We start from the raw sequence: 21,948 nt of genomic DNA on the forward strand, positions 1-21,948 counted from the left end.
AAGGTGGGTTTTTTTCTTTTAAAACATTTATTATGTATTTATTTATTTTTTTAGACAGAGTCTCACTCTGTTACCCAGGCTGAAGTGCAGTGAGGCAATCTCAGTTCACTGTTACCTCTGCCAACTGGGTTCAAGTGATTCTCCTGCCTCAGCCTCCCAAATAGCTGGGATTACAAGTATGCACCACCACACTCAGCTAACTTGTGTATTTTTAATAGAGACGCGGTTTTGCCATTTTGGCTAGGGTGGTCTCAAACACCTAGCCTCTTGTGATCCGCCGCCTCAGCCTCTCAAAGTGCTGGGGCGTGAGCCACCATGCCTAGCCCAAACTCTTTTTATAACACAAAGATGTTATTTGCCTTTTTCTCTGTGTTGACATTTGCACTGATGGTACAAAAACAATAGTGACTAGAACTACTGGTGACTTGGCAGGAATCCAGGCAGTGAAACCACATTTCCTGTAGTCACTGTATTCTTCACCATCACTTGTAGTTAAAAAACAAAAAACCCAAAAATCAGGTTCAGTTAAGAATGTCTAGCTGGGCATGGTGGCATGCACCTGTAGTCCCAGCTGTTCAGGAGGCTGAAACCTGAAGCAGGAGGATTGCCTGAGGCCAGGAGTTTGAAGTTATAGTGAGCTATGATGGTACTACTATACTCCAGCCTGGGCAACAGAGTAAGACCCTGTCTCTAAAAATTAAACAAAAATTTAAAAGGAATGTCCTTGATAAAGCACTAAAGATTACTAATTTTATTCAATCTTGACCTTTGAGTACATTTCCTTTTTTTTTTTTTTTTTTTTTTTTGAGACAGAGTTTCACTGTTATTGCCCAGAAAGGAGTGCAATGGTGAGATCTCGGCTCACTGCAACCTCTATCTCCCTGGTTCAAGTGATTCTCCTGCCTCAGCCTCCCAAGTAGCTGGGATTACAGGCCTGCACCACCATGCCCGGCTGAGTACATTTCTTTTTAATGTCCTGTGTGACAAAATAGAAAGTATACATAAAGCACTTCTGCTATATATCAAAATCCTATGATTAGAAGAAAAGCCCTTGTGTGATTGTTTGAGATGCAATCTAAACTAGCTGCTTTTTCATAGAATCTCATTTTTACTTGAAATGATGACTGACAAATGATGGTATCTGCCAAACTTAAGTATTTGGCAGACATTTTCTTGAAAATGAACAAAGTAGCCGGGCACGGTGACTCACACCTGTAATCCCAGCACTTTGGGAGGCTGAGACAGGCGGATCATGAGGTCAGAAGATCGAGACCATCCTGGCTAACATGGTGAAACCCTGTCTCTACTAAAAATACAAAAAGTTAGCCAGGCATGGTGGTGGGCACCTGTAGTCCCAGCTACTCGGGAGGCTGAGGCAGGAGAATGGCATGAACCCAGGAGGCGGAGTTTGCAGTGAGCCGAGATCGCACCACTGTACTCTAGCCCAGGTGACAGAGCGAGACTCTGTCTCAAAAAAAACAAAGAAAATGAACAAAGCCTGTCACATTAAGGAAAACAACTCAATGTATTTGCTGGCAGTGATAAAATTCAAGCTTTCAAGCCAAATGTAGAGCTTTGGAAAATTAGTTTCTGCCACCATGACCTCGTCTGCTCTCCTCCACTGAGAAATTTTTCTGAGGCACTCACTTAGTGATACTAACAAATGTGATTTTTATAATATTGTTACATTAAATGTGTCAATATTTGGAAGGTCTGCATAAATCAGTGGACCACTATTTTCCAAATGATAATTAAAGAAATTACAAAGCCTTGCATGCATCAAAAATCCACTCAAAATGTAAGTGGCTGTAGTAGATTGAATGGTGGCCACCAAAAAGGATCTTGAGAGGAGATCATCCCAGATTATCCAGGTAAACCCTAAACCCAATGGCAAGGGTTCTTTTAAGAGACAGAAGAGGGGCTGGGCGTGGTGGCTCATGCCTGTAATCTCAGCACTTTGGGAGGCCGAGGCAGGTGGATCACGAGGTCAAGAGATTAAAACCATCCTGGCTACTCAGGAGGCTGAGGCAGGAGAATGGCGTGAACCTGGGAGGCAGAGCTTGCAGTGAGCCGAGATCGCACCACTGCACTCCAGCCTGGGCAACAGAGCGAGACTCTGTCTCAAAAAAAAACAAACAAAAAAAACAAAACAAAAAAACCATCCTGGCCAAAATGGTGAAACAATGTCTCTACTAAAAATACAAAAATTAGGTAGGTGTGGTGGTGCACACCTGTAGTCCCAGCTACTTGGGAGGCTGAAGCAGGAGAATTGCTTGAACCCAGAAGGTGGAGGTTGCAGTGAGCCAAGATCATGCCAGTGCACTCTAGGCTGGGCGACAGAGCCAGACTCTGTCTTGAAAAAAAAAAAAAAAAAGAGAGAGACAGAAGATGAGAAGACACAGAGACACGTGGAAGAGAATGCCTCATTGGCCCAGCACAGTGGCTCATGCCTGGCCTGTAATCCCAGCACTTTGGGAGGCTGAGGTGGGCAGATCACGTGAGGTCAGGAGTTCGAGACCAGCCTGGCCAACATAGTGAAACCCCATCTCTACTAAAAATAAAAAATTAGCTGGGTGTGGTGGCACACGCCTGTAGTCCCAGCTACTTGGGAGGCTGAGGCAGGAAAATCACTTGAACCCAGGAGGTGGAGGTTGCAGTGAGCCGAGATCGTGCTACTGCACTCCAGCCTGGGAGACAGGGAGACAGAGCGAGACTCTGTCTCAAAAAAAAAAAAAAGAAAAAAGAAAAAAGAAGGCCTTATTAAGACAGAGGCAGAGGGCTTAGAGTCTTTGGAGGGGGTGTAGCCTTTGATTTCCAGCCTCCAGAACTGTAACAGAATAAATTTTTGTTGCTTTAAGCTGGTGTAAATCTGTTACATCTGTTACAGCAGTCCTAGGAAACTAATACAATGACAAATGCCTGTTAATGTAATTGAGCATAAAAATGTATTGATATGGAGCCCTGAGTGGTGGTGCATGCTTGTAGTTCCAGCTACTTGGGAGGCTGAGGCAGGAGGACTGCTTGAGCCCAGGAGTTTGAGACCAGCCTGGGCAATATAGCAAGACTCTATCTCAAAAAAAGAGCATTAATATGGATTCAGGATCCACATTGTATCTAATATCTAAGAAACTACTACTTAGCCAAGATTTTTGAAAAGGCTTTAAAAATACCCTGTTTTTTCCAACTACATATCTCTGTAAGACCTGATTTATATATCTATATATAGATATATACAGATATAGAGAGATATTTCACTCAAAACAACATATTGTAACAGTTTGAATGCAGAAACAGGTTTAAAGATTCAGTTGTCACCTACTAAGCCAGATATTAAAGAGATTTGCAAACAAATAATATAATGCTAATTACTAATTTTTTCAGCTTTGGAAAAGGTTATTTTTTATAAAAATACTTTTTTGTTTGTTTTTGAGACAGAGTCTCACTCTGTTGCCCAGGCTGGAGTGCAAAGGTGTGACCTCGGCTCACTGCAACCTCCGCCTCCCGGGTTCAAGCTATTCTCATGTCTCAGCCTCCCAAGTAGCTGGGATCACAGGCACCCACCACCACACCCGGCTAATTTTTGTATTTTTAGTAGAGACAGGGTTTCGCCATGTTGGTCAGGTTGGTCTCGAACTCCTGACCTCAGGTGATCCACCCACCTTGGCCTCCCCAAAGTGCTGGGATTACAGGCGTGAGCCACCTCGCCCGGCCTTAAAAATATGTTTTTAATGTTAACATGTAAAGGGTATGTGTGCGTGTGTGTGCGTGTATAGTGTGTGTGTGTATATATACACACATATAGTGTGTGTGTGTGTATATATATATAGTGTGTGTATATATATATATATATATATACACACACACACTTTTTTTTTAAGATGGAGTCTTACTCTGTTTCTCAGGCTGGAGTGCAGTGGCGTGATCTCAGCTCATTACAACCTCTGCCTTCTGGGCTCAAGCGATTCTCCTGCCTCAACCTCCCAAATAGCTGGGATTACAGGTGCCCCCCACCATGCCCAGCTAATTTTTGTAGTTTTAGTAGAGACGAGGTTTCACCATGTTGGCCAGGCTGGTCTCAAACTCCTGACCTCAAGTGATCTCTCCACCTCAGCCCCTCAAAGTGCTGAGATTACAGGTGTGAGCCACCGTACTTGGCCATATTTTTTAATTTATCAGTTTTAACTTCTAGTATAAATAGATAGCCCATATAAATACAAACTCCTTGGGGTACTCAATAATTTTTAAGAGTGTAAGGAGTTCTGTGAGACCAAAATGTTTGAGAAACACTGGTCCATACAACCATTGAAAGAGGAAAGACAAATGGGGACTGAGGGCCAGACACAGTGGCTCACGCCTGTAATCCCAGCCCTTTGGGCGGCCTAGGTAGGAGGATCACTTGACTCCAGGAGTTCGAGACTAGCGTGGGTAACATGGTGAGATCTTTTTGAGTCTCTACAAAAAAATACAAAAATTAGCTGGGTGTGGTGGTACATGCCTGTAGTCCCAGCTACTCAGGAGGCTAAGGGTGGAGGATCACTTGAGCCAAGGAGGTTGAAGCTGCAGTGAGCCATGATCATGCTACTGCATTCCAGCCTGGGCAACAGAGTGAGACCCTGTCTCAAAAAAAAAAAAAAAGGGCCTGAGTAGTTAGGAAAAGGATCACATAGGTAAGATTCCTGCCCTTTTGCACTATGCATTGGATCTTCAAGGACAGAAAGGTAGACAAATGTCCTTCTAGGCAAAGAACCTCAGAAGTATATAATAAACTTAGAAGCAGATCTATATGTGATAAGGTTAAGGGAGACTGGGTCATCAATAAATACATAAATATGTAATCTTACATGTCCAGATTATTATCTTTTTAAAAATAGTTGATGCTGGCCTGGCACAGTGGCTCACGCCTGTAATCCCAGCACTTTGGGAGGCCGAGGCAGGCAGACTGCTTGAGCTTAGGAGTTCGAGACCAGCCTGGGCAACAGGGAGACCCTGCCAAACCCCATCTCTACTAAAACATACAAAAAGTGGCCGGGTATGGTGGCATGTACCTATAGTCCCAGCTACTTGGGGGGCTGAGACAGGAGAATCACTTGAGCCCAGGAGATTGAGGCTGCAGTGAGCTGTGTTTGCACCACTGCACTCCAGCATGACAATGTAAGACCCTGTCTCAAAAAAAAAAAAAAAAGTACATGCATGCCTCAGTTTCAAGATTCTTGGTTTGTCTTTTGTAAGCCCATAACTTAAAAGGATTTGGGGTTTTGTAAATGTGGATACCATGCTTTTCCTCCCCTTATTCCTGTGCTCCTCATAGATGGAGTGAGTCCTTATAAGTACTAAACCAGGCCCACATAACCCTCCTCTGAGTCTTCATACATTTTTTTCACTCCATCTGGAACACACATCTCTATTTTTTGTTTGGTATATAGTTTGCTTGGACTGTCATAAACAAGTACCTCAGACTGGGTGGCTTAAACAACAGAAATGTATTGTCTCACAATTCTGGAGGCACAAGTCTGAGATCAATGTGCCACCAGAGCTGGTCTCTCCTGAGCCTCCTCTCCTAGGCTTGTAGACGGCTGCCTTCTTGTGTCCTCACAGCATCTTCCTTGTGTACATAGCTAAGTCCAAATTTCCTCTTATAAGGACAATGGCGATACTGAATTAGGGCCCACCCATGGGACCTCATGTTAACTTTATTACCTCTTTAAAGACCCTGTCTCCAAATACAGTCACAGTCTGAGATACTGGGGGCTAGAACGTCAACATATGAATCTGAGGGGACACAATTCAGGCTATAACACTTTGGCTAACTCCTTGCTCTCTGTGAATCAGCCTAAATTGGATTTTCTCAGGGAAGCTTTCCTTGACCCCTGACTTAAGTGAAGGTCCCTGTTATACTTACATAGGAGCCTACACTTATCCTGTTAATACGTATCATTTAGCATACAAATGAAATTAAATAGTCATTTAACTGTTTTATAACTGTTTCACCTACCAAACCCTAAGAGCCATGAGGGCAGGGACTGTGTCTGTCATGTTCACCACTGGGCCCACAGGGTTTAGAATAGTGCCTGACATACTGGGGTCACTCAATGAGTACGGGAGTGCTGTACGGTGTTATAAAATGGGGGAGTTTCAGAGATGAAAACAAGATCTGCAAGCCCACCAGGAAGGATTCTGAGACCAGCAACCATCTGGAAGAGGTGTACAGGCTAAGCATCCCTAACTCAAAAAATCTAAAATGTTTCAAAATCCAAAACTTTCTGATTGTCTACGTGATGCCATAAGTGGAATATTCCACACCTGACATCATGCGACAGGTTGCAGTTAAAACGCAGGTGCACCACACAGTTTTATCAGTTTTACTCAACATCCCCAAGGGGGTTATTGTACAACAATCTTTTTCTTCTTTTTTTTTTTTTGAGATGGAGTCTCGCTCTGTCGCCCAGACTGGAGTGCAGTGGCGTGATCTCGGCTCACTGCAAGCTCCGCCTCCTGGGTTCACGCCATTCTCCTGCCTCAGCCTCTCCGAGTAGCTGGGACTACAAGCGCCCGCCACCACGCCCGGCTGATTTTTTTGTATTTTTAGTAGAGACGGGGTTTCACCGTGGTCTCGATCTCCTGACCTCGTGATCCGCCTGCTTCGGCCTCCCAAAGTGCTGGGATTACAAGCGTGAGCCACCGCGCCCGGCTACAACAATCTTTTAGTCAAAACACAGCATCACAGGCAGAGACCAAGAGCCTGTTGTTATTTGTTGTTGCTGTTTTTCGTTTTTGTTTTTTGTTTGTTTGTTTTTTGAGATGGAGTCTCACTCTGTCCCCCAGGCTGGAGTGCAGTGGTGTGATCTCGGCTCACTGCAACCTCTGCCTCCTGGGTTCAGGTGATTCTCCTGCCTCAGCCTTCCAAGCAGCTGGGATTACAGGAGTGCTCCACCATGCCTGGCTAATTTTTGTATTTTTAGTAAAGATGAGGTTTTGCCATGTTGGTCAGGCTGGTCTTGAACTGCTGACCTCAGGTGATCCACCCACTTCCGCCTCCCAAAGTGCTGGGATTACAGGCATGAGCCACCACGCCTGGCCTTGTTGCTGTTGTTAAACAGCTGATGCAGGTATTCTGGGGATGCTAATGTGCTGCCTAGTTACCCTAAACACATTATTTTCTCACTGTATTAATGGTGTGTCATATTGGTTACTGTTAAGTATTAATGTGTGAATAAGTGGGAGAAAATGATTGCTTATCACCAGTATATAAATTCAGAGTCAGAAATGATGGTGATGCCAAACAAGTACAGATCGACCACATAGGTGATGAGATCGTCCACGTGGGCGATGAGATAGTGACACCTTTGCTTTCTGATGGTTCAATGTATACAAATTTTGTTCCATGTACAGAATTACTTAAAATATTGTATAAAATGACCTTCAGACTGTGTGCATAAGGTGTATATGAAATATAAATGGGAATTTCATCTTTAGAGTTGATTCGTATCCCCAAGAGATCTCATTATGTATATGCAGATATTCCAAAATCTGTAAATACCCGAAATCCAAAACACTTCCCGTTCCAAGCATTTTGGATAAAAGATACTCAACCTGTCCCAGCAAATCAGTAATCTTGGTGGTCAAGCCTCACTGACTTTTAATCCCACTGGAGTACTGAATTAAGGGGGTAGAGTCTTAATTCCAGTCCGGTCTCAATCATTAATTAGCAATGTAAAAATGGGGCAATGTTCCTTAGTTTTTGCATTATCTCTCATTCCTCATTTGCAAATGCAGGAAATTATCTAAAGCCAACATTGGTCACAATTTAAACAGAAAATCCCTGATCTGTGAATATCCCAAACCAACTCTACCCCATGCTGCCGAGACCCTTGTGTGCCTTTGATGGGAGTGTTAATCCCAACCTTTCCTTTAACAACCGATTCTGCTGAAATTTATGTGAGTCCCACCTCCAGGCCTCTAAAGTTTTCTCCCATGCTGCAAAAGGGGGTTACAAATCAAACAAAGCTCCAAAGAGCCTCCAGCACTGCCAAAAGACTCAGGGGCCTAGAGGGCAATTGGAGTTCAGAGGTCATAAGGGCATTTAAAGTCTATTAACAATCTTGTGACTTGGTTAGGAGTTAAGAAGTTATATCCATGACTTCTAGGAGAATGTGGATTTGAATTCAAATGAGTGGCTAGAATATTTTGGAGGTATGGAGAGGGGGAGATCATATTCTTTTCTTTTCTTTTCTTTTCTTTTTTTTTGAGATGGAGTTTCGCTCTTGTTGCCCAAGCTGGAGTGCAATGGCACGATCTCGGCTCACTGCAACCTCCCCCTCCTGGGTTCGAGTGATTCTCCTGCCTCAGCCTCCTGAGTAGCTGGGATTACAGGCACCACCACGCCCAGCTAATTTTGTATTTTTAGTAGAGATGGGGTTTCTCCATGTTGGTCAAGCTGGTCTCGAACTCCTGACCTCAGGTGATCAACCCTCCTGGGCCTCCCAAAGTGCCGGGATTACAGGTGTGAGCCACCGTACCTGGCCCATATTCTTTCTTAAAATAGTTTTTGCAAGCTGGGAAAGTATGTAATACAGAGAAAAGCAAAGTCTCAGCAATTTACGAGTATCTACTCCTAGTCCTCTCCTATGCATTTGCCTAACTGTATATCTTGACTACCCATGTGCTTTGGGACAAGATTCTACCTTGGTTCATCTAGGAATAATACTAGCACAAGAGGTGGTTATGAGTATCACATAAGGTCACATATGGAAATGCATTAAATGCAGAGGTTGGGAGCTTCATAGAAGCCTGAGAATTCTGGCTGCCACCTCTTAGGAACTGTGTAACCTTGGGCATGTTTTAACTTTTTTTGCCTAGTTTTTCTCATCTGTAAAATGGAAATAATAATGGTACCTATCTCTTGTGATTGTTGTGATAATTAAATGTAATAATGTTGTTATACCTGAAACAAGCATCCAATAAATGTTAGCTATTTCTTTTAATGCTTTGTAATATTCAGAGCTTTTTCACCTAATATGCTCTCATTTGATTACCTCAGAAATCTGAAACTTCTGGCCAGGCGTGGTGGCTCACACCTATAATCTCAACACCCTGGGAGGCTGAGGTGGGAGGCTGAGGCTTGAGCCCAGGAATTCGAGGTTATAGTGAGCCACAGTCAGGCCACTGTACTCCAGTCTGGACGACAGAGTGAGACCCTGTCTCTAAAAAAATAAAGAAACCTGTGACTTCCCACTCCCTTCAAACTCCCCACTTCCCTTTACTCTCCCCTCTCCCCAAGCAATGTCCTTGTCTCACCGAAAACATCAGGCTTAATCTCCCTCAGCATCCCCTACATCCTCAAACTACTGTGGATAAGCACCTGGCCCCCTTTAGCTACTTCCTCTTCTCTTTCTGGAAAAAAACAGCTTGCATTTCTCTAAAAACCACATGCAGCACACTTTTCTGCCTGAAATGCTCTGTCTCTCCCACCCCCCCAGTTTTTCACAGGGTAACTCTTACTCCTTTCTCTAGATTCGTTTCAACTATATCACCTTCTCCCTGAAGCCTTCGCTGACCATCTTCTGCAACATGGGGGGTATTTTCTCTTTGCATGTTTATTTCCTTTACATCCTTAGAACCTAGCACAATATCTGCCCTGTAGGTGACCAACTAACTGCCCCAGATTGCCCCAGACTCTTGGTTTTAACATTGCCAAGTCATGCATTCCAGGAAACTACCGCAGTCAAGGGTGGTTGGTCACCATACTACACATGCAGTAAGTTTTACACACGCAGTAAGTCCGCACCTGCTGTCTTGTCTTCCCCCTCTACTACTCACTCTTCAACCCAACGTCATCAACTTCCACCCTGACACCCCATTTTGTTGGCATATGGCACAATGCTCTCCTTGTGGCCAAAATCTACTGGACACTTTATAGTCCTTCAAAGATTGACCTTTCAATAAATGATTTTTAGGCCGGGCTTGGTGGCTCATGCCTGTAATCCCAGCACTTTGGGAGGCTGAGGTGGGTGAATCACCTGAGATCGAGAGTTCGAGACCAGCCTGACCAACATGGAGAAACCCCATCTCTACTAAAAATACAAAATTAGCTGGGCGTGGTGGCGCATGCCTCTAATCCCAGTTACTCGGGAGGCTGAGGCAGGAGAATTGCTTGAACCCGGGAGTCGGAGGTTGCGGTGAGCCGAGATCGTGCCATTGCACTCCAGCCTGGGCAACAAGAGTGAAGCTCTGTCTCAAAATAAATAAATAAATAAATAAATACATACATACATACATACATACATACATACATACATAAAATAAAATAAATGATTTTTAATAATCAGAGATTATTCCTATTGTGTACCTATTCTTTCTTATAGTGAAGCAAGATAGTATTAATATATCCACATTTATTAAATATAGATAGATTCAAGGAATCCATGTATTGTTTTAAATAATTCAAAATAATTCAAAATGTCATACCATATTTATGATTCATTAAAATAATTATAAGATGTGATCAATGACAGCTAAGTGTTTTCTGAATAAGAACTTTCCAGAAGTGATGACTCATGATATTAAAAAAGTACTTAAGGCAATGAGAAAAACAGTTCTCCTTTTTCATGAAGTACAAATAAGAAAATAGAATGGTATTTTAAGAAGCTCATAACAAATGGGTTTTCTTTTTCATTTAAGCTCTGAAAATATATGTACAGAAATGACCTATAAAAATGAATATGTAAACCAGTACTTAAATTTAATGAGTATTTTTAAGCCAAAGAACAGAGATTTTCTTAATATCCTAAAAGCAGAGGCTTTCCCACAACTCCTCTCATTTCTTTTTTTCACACCATTCTCCTGCCTCAGCCTCCTGAGTAGCTGGGACTATAGGCGCCCGCCACCATGTCTGGCTAATTTTTTTGTATTTTTAGTAGAGACAGGGTTTCACCGTGTATTAGCTAGGATGGTCTCGATCTCCTGACCTCGTGATCCACCCACCTCAGCCTCCCAAAGTGCTGGGATTACAGGCGTGAGCCACCGCGCCTGGTCTTTTTTTTTTTTTTTTTTGAGACAGGATCTCACTCTATTACCCAGGCTAGAGTGCAGTGGCGCTATCTTGGCTCACTGAAACCTCTGCCTCCTGAGCACAAGCAATCCTCCCACCTCAACCTCCCAAGCAGTTGAGACTATAGGTGCACCATCACCATGCCTAGCTAATTTTTATATCTTTTGGTAGAGATGGGGTTTCGCCATATTGTCCAGGTTGGTCTCAAACTCCTGGGCTCAAGAAATCCACCTGCCTTGGCCTCCCAAAGTGCTGGGATTACAGATGTGAGCTACCACACCCAGCCCCTCGCATTTCTTTTTCTTTCTTTCTTTTTTTTTTTTTTTTTGAGATGGAATCTCACTCTGTTGCCCAGGCTGGAGTGCAGTGGCATGATCTCAACTCACTGCAACCTCTGCCTCCCAGGTTCAAGTGATGCTCATTGCCTTAGCCTCCTGAGTAGCTGGGACTACAGGCACGTGCCACCACACCTGGCTATCACATTTCTTAAGACTAAATATGAACCAATCCTCATCAAAGAATAATGCCTAGCAATTGCCTGTTTACATATTCTTCTATCCCACTAAACTCTACATTCTTTGAGGGCAGGATTGGATAGTATCTCTAGCACCTAGATAAATAGGTGCCTGGCTCAGGCTGGGGCAAAATAAACGTCTTAAGCAGAGAACTAGGAAGGAAGGGAGGACATTTTTAAAGTGAGCGATGTTAGATTGTTATAAGAATTTTCCAGAAAGGAAGGCATTATATCAGAAATGTACATACATTTTATCTGTAAAACATTTCCAGATATGTACAAAGGACAGCATTGGCAATAAACACTAATTGCAAAGTTGACTATCATGATAGCCATTATTGACTCATCTCTTCTTGAATTTGCAGAATTTCAAATGTCACAGTAAAAACTGATTCAGTATGTTACTTCCATATAGTAGAAGATGCACTGGGAATCAAGGTAGGCTGAATGTATAGAAAAGAATTCCTTTTTTATCCCAAACCCAAGAAATCTGAAGGTAATTTTTTCACCTCCCATATTTAGAGATTTACACACACACACATACACACACACACCCCAAAAACTATTTCCGGGCAGAGGCTGATACTCAGTTGCCATGTACCAAGACAGTCATTCTATTTTGTACATACTTAATATAATTTGGCCATTATTATTATTATATTCCAACTCTTGAAACCATGTCTCATATCTTTATATTTCTGCATCTATATATAAACATATCTAAATTATCTCAAATTCCTCACTTGCTGGCCTTTCTGAATAAATCAATCATCTCTAATTTCAAAAGCAAACTATTCTTCCTAGAAAAATTACTAAAATTGATATAACATTATCAAACCACTGATTTGAACCAAATTATCTCAATCTCAAATCCTCCTTAAATTCAAAGAAAAGCAAATCACGTTTCATATGAAATTCAGAAATTAAGCAACTGGTCTAGCAATTCCATTCTTGCTCACATTCACCAATAGATGTGTGCCAGAAGTCAACGTCGTACTAGTGAAAAAATAGCAACAACCCAAGTGTCCATCAAGAGAAAAGGAAACTGAATAGCTGAGTTTTTACTGTTATTCTTTGTTTTTGTTTGTTTTTGTTTTTGTTTTTTGAGACAGGGACTCACTCTGTAGCTCAGACTGGAGTGTAGTGGGTAGAGATGGAGTTTCACCATGTTAGCCAGGCTGGTCTCGAACTCCAGGCCTCGTGATCCGCCCACCTTGGCCTCCCAAAGTGCTGGGATTATAGGTGTGAGCCACCGCACCCGGCCAAAAATAACTTTTCTATAAGATGAAACAAGTCCAATTTTGCCTATTTTGACGTATATTGAGCGAATAATTTTCTGAATAATGCAATATGGATCCATCCCTTCCACTCTCATATTTTCTCAACCATTCTCTCATAAGCATTCATTCATTTAGAATATCTAGAGATTTAGCTGGGCGTGGTGATGCACACCTGTAGTCCCAGAGCTACTCAAGCGGCTGAGATGGGAGGATTGATTGAGCCTGGGAGGCGGAGGTTGCAGTGGGTCAAGATAGTGTCACTGCACTCCAGCCTGGGCAACAGAGAGAGATCCTGTCTAAAATAAATAAATAAATAAATAAATAAAATCTAGTGAGAATTTAACAGGAAATAATTTAACATCAAAATCAGAAGTCCCTAATGGCCAACTCTGACATGACAAATTTCAAATTGATGAGTCCACCATCTTTTTAAAAGTAACTCAAAGTGATGACAACAGTATGTAGGCAATTTTCAAAATTAAAATTGATGAGCCTACTCCTTCTACTTGTCAGGATAGAGAGTTTATTGATCTCTAAATCAGTGGTGTTAGAAGGAAATGTGAATCCAAGGCACTGCTGGCCTGGTCCTGTGGGTTCCTCACCAGCAAATGAGCACGAGGTCAGGTCCAGGAGGATCGAGATGCTGGTGATGTCGGTAACAGCAGGGATGACACATGGCCCACAGGCAGGATGAGCCCAGCATATTAATAGTGCATTAACATAAGAAGGAAAAATCTATCAAGGCTTGACATATTTATAAATTCCCCTAGGTAATACCCAAAGCTCGAGTAGCTTAGCAAACAAATTATTTCAAAACTAGAGTTCCCTCCAGCAACTCACTGTTGTTTTTACAGGTTGCCAGTTCAGCACAGTCAGGGATCAATTCTTTAGAAACCTATGAGCATAAATAAATACTACTTTAGTGGCAGTATTTTTTAAATTCACCAAAACGATCTCCAAATTAAATCTTCTAAGAATGAGAAGAAAGGATTTATATTATATAATTTTCTACTGCTAGCTTTGACTCAGCAGAACATCCTGAGTAAGTAGGAGGCAGAGTAGGAGGAAAAGGCAGTGTGTTAGATGCTTCACATACCTCAATAACAAGAGCTGAGCCTGGTGCTGAGGCCTTTACAGGCATTACCTCATGCAATCCCAATAAGGAAAACCTTATGAACTCTCCATTGGACAGATGTGGAAAGTGAAACATTAAGTAACTCACTGAGATTCACAGTTAGTGATCCACAGTGCGAGAATCCAAGCCCAGGCCTGTCCAACACTAACGCTTGTGTTCTGTCTGCTGTGCTACACAGAAAAGCACATTGCATCATTTTTAACAGAGACTTAACAAATCAAATAGACTTTTAAAAAATGAGATTACTAAGTGGCTAAAAGTTTAAAAGATAAGGAAGATTTTTAGCTTTATATTAAAGTGGTACAAAACGGCAGCATAATGGGACCTTGTCTCTACAAAAAAATTAAAAACTAGCCAGGCGTGGTGGCGCACACCTGTAGTCCCAGCTACTCAGGAGGCTGGGATGGGAGGATCACTTGAGCCCAGGAGGTCAAGGCTGCAGTGAGCTGAGATCACATCACTGCACCCTGGCCTGAGTGACAAAGTGAAAACCTGTCTCAAAAAAAAAATGGCAAAAGAAAAGTCATTTAAGTCTAAATGATCACACATAGGACCATTCTTTCATAATATGGCACCATACCAGATCTTGGTCTCCTTTAGTTCTCCTGCAAGTCTAGCCCTGGACTTTCTAAAACAGGCATTCTGTACCATATATTCAGAAAACTGTGTGGCTGTTTAAACTACTTGAAGATAGTCTTTTATTCTAAGTAGTTACTTGGTAAGAAACTTGACAGAAGTTGCTGAGATGGAAAAACCATGGTTCTATGCTCAAAAACAACAACAACAACAACAAAAACATTAAAATGAGGTTAGGGAATAAAAGTCTATTTTAAAAATAAACCTCACACCTTAATACCATGAGAACAACTTTCAGAAAGCTACATTCAGCATGCTTTGAATTATGAATCTTCTCCTGATGTCATACTCTGGATATTTGAATTGGCCATGAAAGATCAACAAACACTAGCCTGTCAAAATCTAAAATTACCATGGGGAAAAAAAACCTTTTTTTTTTGAAATGAGAAATTCTAAAAGGCAATTTACAATCTATATAATACCCTTTCTATACCCTCTGGAAAACAGTATGCCAGTGAATACTTCCATCAGGATTTCATCTTTGTAAATACATTAACATTGACTAATTAGGTGTCAACAGCCCTGAGTAGAAGAAACATTAGCATAGTCTCTCCATTTAAAAAATATATATTTTTTAGGCCCACATGACGGCTCACACCTGTAATCCCAGTACCTTTCAAGACAAAGGTGGGAGGATCACTTGAGGCCAGGAGTTCAAAACCAGCCTCGGCAACATAGCGAGACCTGGTCTCTAAAAAAAAAATTAAGAAAAATTAGCCAGGTGTAGTATGGTGCGTGCCTATAGTCCCAGTCACTCAGGAAGGTGAGGTGGGAGGATCTCTTGAGCCCAGGAGTTCAGAGCTGCAGTGAACTATGATTATGCTACTGCACTCCAGTCTGGGTGACCGAATGAGATTTTGCTGTTAAAAAAAAAAAATGTAGAGACAGGATCTTGCTCTGTTGCCAGGCTGTTCTCAAACTCCTGGCCTCAAGCAATCCTCTCATTTCACCACCCACTTCCCCTCCCTGAGTAACTGGGACTACAGGTGTGAGCTACCATGCCCAGCTCTCTCCATTTTAAATGATGTAGACAGAGAAACTGGTCAGTTGAAAGGTTCAGGAAATGACTTGTTTTAAAATGTTGGCAAAAAGATGCTTCATCTTTTCTCTCAGAATTCCCCTCAAAATAAGAGGGAAAATGCAAAAGAAAAGAAAAAGTCCACACTACCTGAAGACAGAAAGCTAATGGAAGAGTGGAGAACAGGCAGAGGGTACAGGGCGAAACCTAAGAGCCTGCAGAGAACACCAGACAGGAATGAGCTAACCTAATCTGCAGAATTGGAGAAAAGGCCCGGAATTTGATGCAACGGGCAAGAGATAAGAGGCTGCTTTTCTAGAAAACCTGAACAGTCCTGGAGAAAATAGCTGCTGCTGCTATAATCTATGGCGGTCCCTATCAAAAAAGCTGGCTCAGCTTTAATAAGTCTGCTATGGCTTGAACGTTTTGTCCCCTCCAAACCCAAGTTGAAACTTAATCCCCTAAGCAAAGGTTTTGGGAGGTGGGCTCTTTTAGGGGGTGTTTAGGACTAATGCCACTAAAAAAAGGGCTTGCAGGAGAGGGTTTACTGTCTTCCACTAACTCTTTTGCCATATGAGGACACAGTATTCCTCCCTTCTGGAGAATGCAGCATTCAGAGCAGCATCTTGGAAGCAGAGACCAGACACCAAACCTGCTGGCACGTTGTTCTTGGACTTCCCAGCCTCCAGAACTGTGAGAAATAAATTTCTGTTCCTTATAAATTACCCAGTCTCAGGCATTCTGCTATAGCAGCAGCACAAATGGACTAAGATAAAGTCCCACCCAGATACACAAAACTTTTACTCAGTTTGTTTGTTGTTGTTGTTGTTGTTTTGTTTTGTTTTTTGAGACAGAATCTCTCTCTGTCGCCCAGGCTGCAGTGCAGTGGTGCGATCTCAGCTCACTACAAGCTCCTCCTCCCAGGTTCATGCCATTCTCCTGCCTCAGCCTCCCGACTAGCTGGGACTACAGGCGCCCGCCACCACACCTGGCTAATTTTTGTTGTATTTTTTAGTAGAGACGGGGTTTCACCAAGTTAGCCAGGATGGTCTTGATCTCCTGACCTCGTGATCCACCCGCCTCGGCCTCCCAAAGTGCTGGGATTACAGGTGTGAGCCACTGTGCCGGCCAACTGTTACTCAGTTTTTAACAAATTCTTTTAATGTTTCATTCCTAAATAATCATCAGGCACTTGAGGAAAACCTCTAACACAAGGGACCAAAGTGAAAACAAACAAACAAAACAATGAAACAAAAAAACTAGAATAAATAAAATCAGGAAATAGAATGCTAGGAATAGAAAAATGGGTTTTGTCTATTAAAAGAAAAACCAATTTTCATAGAGATAGAAGGTATATGTACGAAACACGAACAAGAAACTTTAAAAAAATGAAAGACTAAAAAAGCACAGAGAATAAGAAAGACCTCTTAGAAACTAAAAATTACAGTTAGAACAAAAACCTCAATAGTAATGTTGGCAAGTAAAGTTGACAAAGTCTTACAGAAAACAGACAAAAAATGCCAAGGTTGGCAAGAGGAAAAAAACTAAGAAAATTGAAGGACCAATCCAAAAGGTCCCACACACAACTAATAAAAAATCTAGAAAGAAAAAAGGCTGGGCGTGGTGGCTCATGCCTGTAATCCCAGCACATTGCAAGGCCAAGGCGGGTGGATGATTTAAGGTCAGGGGTACAAGACCAGCCTGGCCAACATGGTGAAACCCTATCTCCACTAAAATAACAAAAATTAGCCAGGCATAGTGGCATGCCTGTAATCCCAGCTGCTCAGGAGGCTGAGGCAGGAGAATCATTTGAACCTGGGAGGCGGAAGTTGCAGTGAGCTGAGATCACGCCATCGCCTGGGCAAAAAGAGCGAAACTCCGTCTCAAACAAAAACAAAAACAAAAATTACATTAGCACTTAACAATGAACATAGTGGACAAACGAGCACCCTAGTTACTATATGAAGTGGGGGGGGTGGAATATTTACAGCCTGAGTGAGAAGTCCCTGTCCTTAAGTAATATATAACGTAATTGCAGAGTGATAGATAGGATATGGACTGGTATTTTTCAAATTATTTGACCAAGACCCACAGTATGAAATACATTTTACATTATAAGCCAGAAGCATTTTACATGGTGAGCCAGAAGTGCAACAAAAGTGCCATGAAACAATATTATCTCTTTTTTATATACATTTTGATATTTTCAAGTTTCTTTTATTCCAGGCTTTTAAATGCTGCTAACAACCCACTAAATTGACTTCATGAGTCACTAATGGGTTGCCACCCACAGTTTTAAAAACACTGCAAAAAACTATGGTCTCTTCTATTAAAAAGAAAAAATAAAACACTTCCTGAGTAGAGAATTGGTGGAGGCAGGGAGGATGGCAAGAAAATTACAGACTTGATAGAATTACAGACTGATAGGCAGTGAATGGGAAAAAGGCTGTTACAGGTGAAGGGAAGGTAAGTAAAGTCTCAAAAGCAGGAAAACAAAGTATGTGCTAAAGGCATAGCAGAGAAAATGGTAAGTCTGACTGAAGGAGAGGAGTGGAAAATGGAGACAGAAAGGCAGGATGGGAGACTAACCATGAAAGGTCATAGACTTGACCAATATGCTGAGTCTGATCTTACTCCAACAGCAATGGAGATACAAAAAATGTGGGGCAGTGGTATGCCAGCAAACTGCAGTGATGTCTATATCATCTCATAAAGACTGACTTATTAATTTTATATGCATAAAAATTACATAAATTAAAAATATAGAGCCAGGCATGGTGGCTCATGCCCATAATTCCAGTGCTTTGGGAGGCCGAGGTGGGAGGATCACTTACAGCCAAGAATTCAAGATCAGCCTGGGCAACATAGTGAGACCTCATCTTTACAAAAAATATCAAAATCAGCCAGACACGGTGGCATACATCTGTAGTCCCAGCTATTCAGGAGGCTGAGGTGGGAAGATCCCTTGGGGCCAAGAGTTTGCAGCACAGTGAGCCATGATCATGCCACTGCACTCCAGCCTGCACAACAGAGTGAGACCCTTTCTCTAAAAAACAAACAAACAAACAAACAAAAAATTAATGGAGAAATATATAACATGTGACTAGAAATGAAGATAGGTGTTCAGTGAACCAAATGAAGTTCATTTTATTCATTTTGATTTTTTTTCTCCTAAACCTTCATGAAAAAAAAAATGATTTGAACAGTTTAGGCCCTGAGGAAAAGAGCAAGCAAGTCTCTGATAAGAAAAAGAGATATCCTTTCTTTCATTTCATGATCTATTACGGTAATAAAGATAGCTCTTTGTACCTAAGATTCAGCCTTAAGAAACTTTGCACACTTTTTTAAGCATGTGGGGCTCTCTTCCCACTAGGCTTTTGTACCTGATGTTCCTTTGACTTGTAATGTACTTCCCAAGGATTGACATCAAACTAGACGTCACTGAGTTTGAGAAACCTGATCCCAAAGTTAGATCAGATGCCCCTGCTAAGGGGCCCTGGGGCACTGCCCCCATCCTAGCACCTTTTACCTTAGATTATAATTGTTTATTTACCTGTACAATAAGACCATAACTTCCTTGAGGACAGAGGCTATGTTGATCTTGATTATTACCAAAGCCCCATCTACTGGTACTGTGCCTATTCCTTGGGGGACACTCAATAAATATTTGGTGAATACAAAGCTTTTGTTTAGTGCACCAACATATAATTTTATTTTTTTCTTTTTTTTTGAATTTTTAATACAGACAGGGTCTCACTATGTTGCCCAGGCTGGTCTCAAACTCCTAGGCTCAAGCAATCTGCCTGCTTCGGTCTCCCAAAGTGCTGGGATTACAGGTATGAGCCACTGTACACAGCCCCACCAACACATAATTTTTTTTTTTTTTTTGAGATGGAGTCTTGTTCTGTCGCCCAGGCTGGAGTGCAGCGTTGTGATCTCAGCTCACTGCAACCTCCACCTCCCAGGTTCAAGCAATTCTCATGCCTCAGAGGCCTCCTAAGTAGCTGGGATTATAGATGCCCACCACCACATGTGGCTTTTTGTATTTTTGGTAGAGACAGGTTTCACTATGTTGGTCAGGCTGGTCTCAAACTCCTGACCTCAAATGATCCGCCCACCTAGGCCTCCCAAAGTGTTGCAATTACAGGCATGAGCCACCGTGCCTGGCCCCAACATATAATTTTAAAGTCTATACTCTGAGACTAAAGCTTAGACTTGAAAAGTCAAAATCTGCTCCAAGAAAGAGCAACCAATTTGTACTCCCTGCCTACTCTGCCTATTAAGTAAACTGATCAAACTGTCTAGACTTACTCTGTAGAAAGTCTACCCAAAATTAAGTTAAATAAGTAAGGCAAGCTGAGGAGTTTGGACTTGAACTAATAAAGGACTATTGTGGGTTAAGAAAGGTAGGCATGCAATTAAAACAGGGCTTTAAGAAGATTAGTCTCTTCTGGTATGCAGGATAGAATGGGGGAAATTTTTTCCTCCATTTTTCTTCAGCCTACTTTTTTTTTTTTTTTTTTGAGTCAGAGTCTCACCGTCCCCCAGGCTGAAGTGCAGTGGTGCAATCTCGGCTCACCACAACCTCCACCTCCCAGGTTCGAGTGATTCGTTCGTCTCATCCTCCTGAGTAGCTGGGACTACAGGCATGCACCACCACACCTGGCTAATTTTTGTATTTTTAGTACAGACAGGGTTTCGCCATGTTGGCCAGGCTGGTCTTGAACTCCTGACCTCAGGTGATCCACCCACCTCAGCCTCCCAAAGTGCTGGGATTACAGGTGTGAGCCACTGTGCCCGGCCTCAGCCTACTTTTTAAGGTGTGAGCAGATGACCATACTAACATGAGCAATCAAGCACAAAGGCTGAGTTTGCATGAACAGAGCTTAGTATTCATTAGCTCAACAAATATTTTTGAGGTGTTACTATGTTCCATGAACTGCACTATATTATAATAAAAAATCATAAACTATAAGCTGACATATAATGAAATGGATAAAAATTGCTGAGACTCAAGCTATATTAATGTGTCTGGTATAGTAAGGGAAGTCAATGATGCTTAAGTACAAATGAGAAAGAAACCATATAAAATGATGGAACTTAACATTATTTTCATAGAACCAAATCGCATTTTTCTTATTCTTTTTTAAATTTGTTAATGTTTCTGTATCAATAAGTAATTTTAATGACAACTATGACTCCCACCTCTAGAGATGAGCTGAATGTGCCTTAGGGAGTTGCAGACTTCCTTATGGACTACAGGAGTATAGAGAATGACATCTGAAAGAGATAATTCTGGTACAAAAATGTGTGCTATTGTTTCTATGAGGTTTGTCCCCGCCAAAATTTATGTGGAAATTTAACTGTCAGCGTAACTGATACGGTTTGGCCACGTCCCCACCCAAATCTCATCTTGAATTGTAGTTCCCATAATCCCCACATGTGGGAGGGACCCAGTGGTAGGTAATTGGATCATGGGGGCAGTTTCCCACATGCTGTTCTCATGATAGTAAGTAAGTGGATAAGTTCTCACGAGATCTGATGGTTTTATAAGGGGCTTCCCCCTTCGCTCAGTTCTCATTCTTCTCTCCCCTGATGCCATGTGAAGAAGGACATGTTTGCTTTCCCTTCCACCATGATTGTAAGGTTCCTGAGGCCTCCCAGCCATGCTGAACTGTGAGTCAATTAAACCTCTTTCCTTTATAAATTACCCAGTGTCGGCTGGGTACGGTGGCTCATGTCTGTAATCCCAGCACTTTGGGAGGCTGAGGCAGGCAGATTACCTGAGGTCAGCAGTTTAAGATCAGCCTGGCCAACATGGTGAAACCCCATCTTTACTAAAAATACAAAAAATTATCTGGGCCTGGTGGCAGGCGCCTCTAATTCCAGCTACTTGAGAGGCTGAGGCAGGAGAGTTGTTTGAACCCGGGAGGCAGAGGTTGCAGTGAGCCGAGATCGTGCCATTGCATTCCAGCCTGGGCAACAAGAGTGAAACTCTGTCTCAAAAAATAAATAAATAAATAAATAAATAAATTTGTGTGGTATTGAGTGGGTTCTTGCTCTCACAAAACTGGATTAGTTCTCTCGGGAATGGATTACTTCCCACAAGAGCAGGTTGTTATAAAGTAAGGACATCCTTCATATTTGGCTCCTTTTACGAGTCTGCTTCCCCTTCGACCTTCCACCATGTTATAAAGCAGGAAGAAAACTCTTGTCAGAATCCAGTGCCATGTCCTTGAACTTCCCAGCCTTCAGAACAATGGGCCAAATCAAATAAAGAGGTTTCTCTTTTCTTTATAAATTACCTAGCCTCAACCA

At 42.0% G+C, this 21,948-nt stretch overlaps 1 protein-coding gene across 2 annotated transcripts in view; it reads right to left on the minus strand.

Annotated features, from left to right (window-relative positions):
- SGK3 (serum/glucocorticoid regulated kinase family member 3) overlaps positions 1-21,948 on the minus strand; it is a 151,530-nt gene that overhangs the window by 102,334 nt on the left and 27,248 nt on the right. The window contains exon 2 of one of the 2 annotated variants that reach the window (XM_032759640.2): positions 13,682-13,736. The exons of the other annotated variant lie outside the window; for it this stretch is intronic. The gene's annotated coding sequence lies outside the window, so the exon portion shown is untranslated. The remainder of the gene's footprint in view (positions 1-13,681; positions 13,737-21,948) is intronic. 2 annotated transcript variants of the gene reach the window in all.

Source organism: Hylobates moloch, unplaced genomic scaffold, assembly GCF_009828535.3.
Source record: "Hylobates moloch isolate HMO894 unplaced genomic scaffold, HMol_V3 SCAFFOLD_9, whole genome shotgun sequence".
NCBI classification, from domain to species: domain Eukaryota; kingdom Metazoa; phylum Chordata; class Mammalia; order Primates; family Hylobatidae; genus Hylobates; species Hylobates moloch.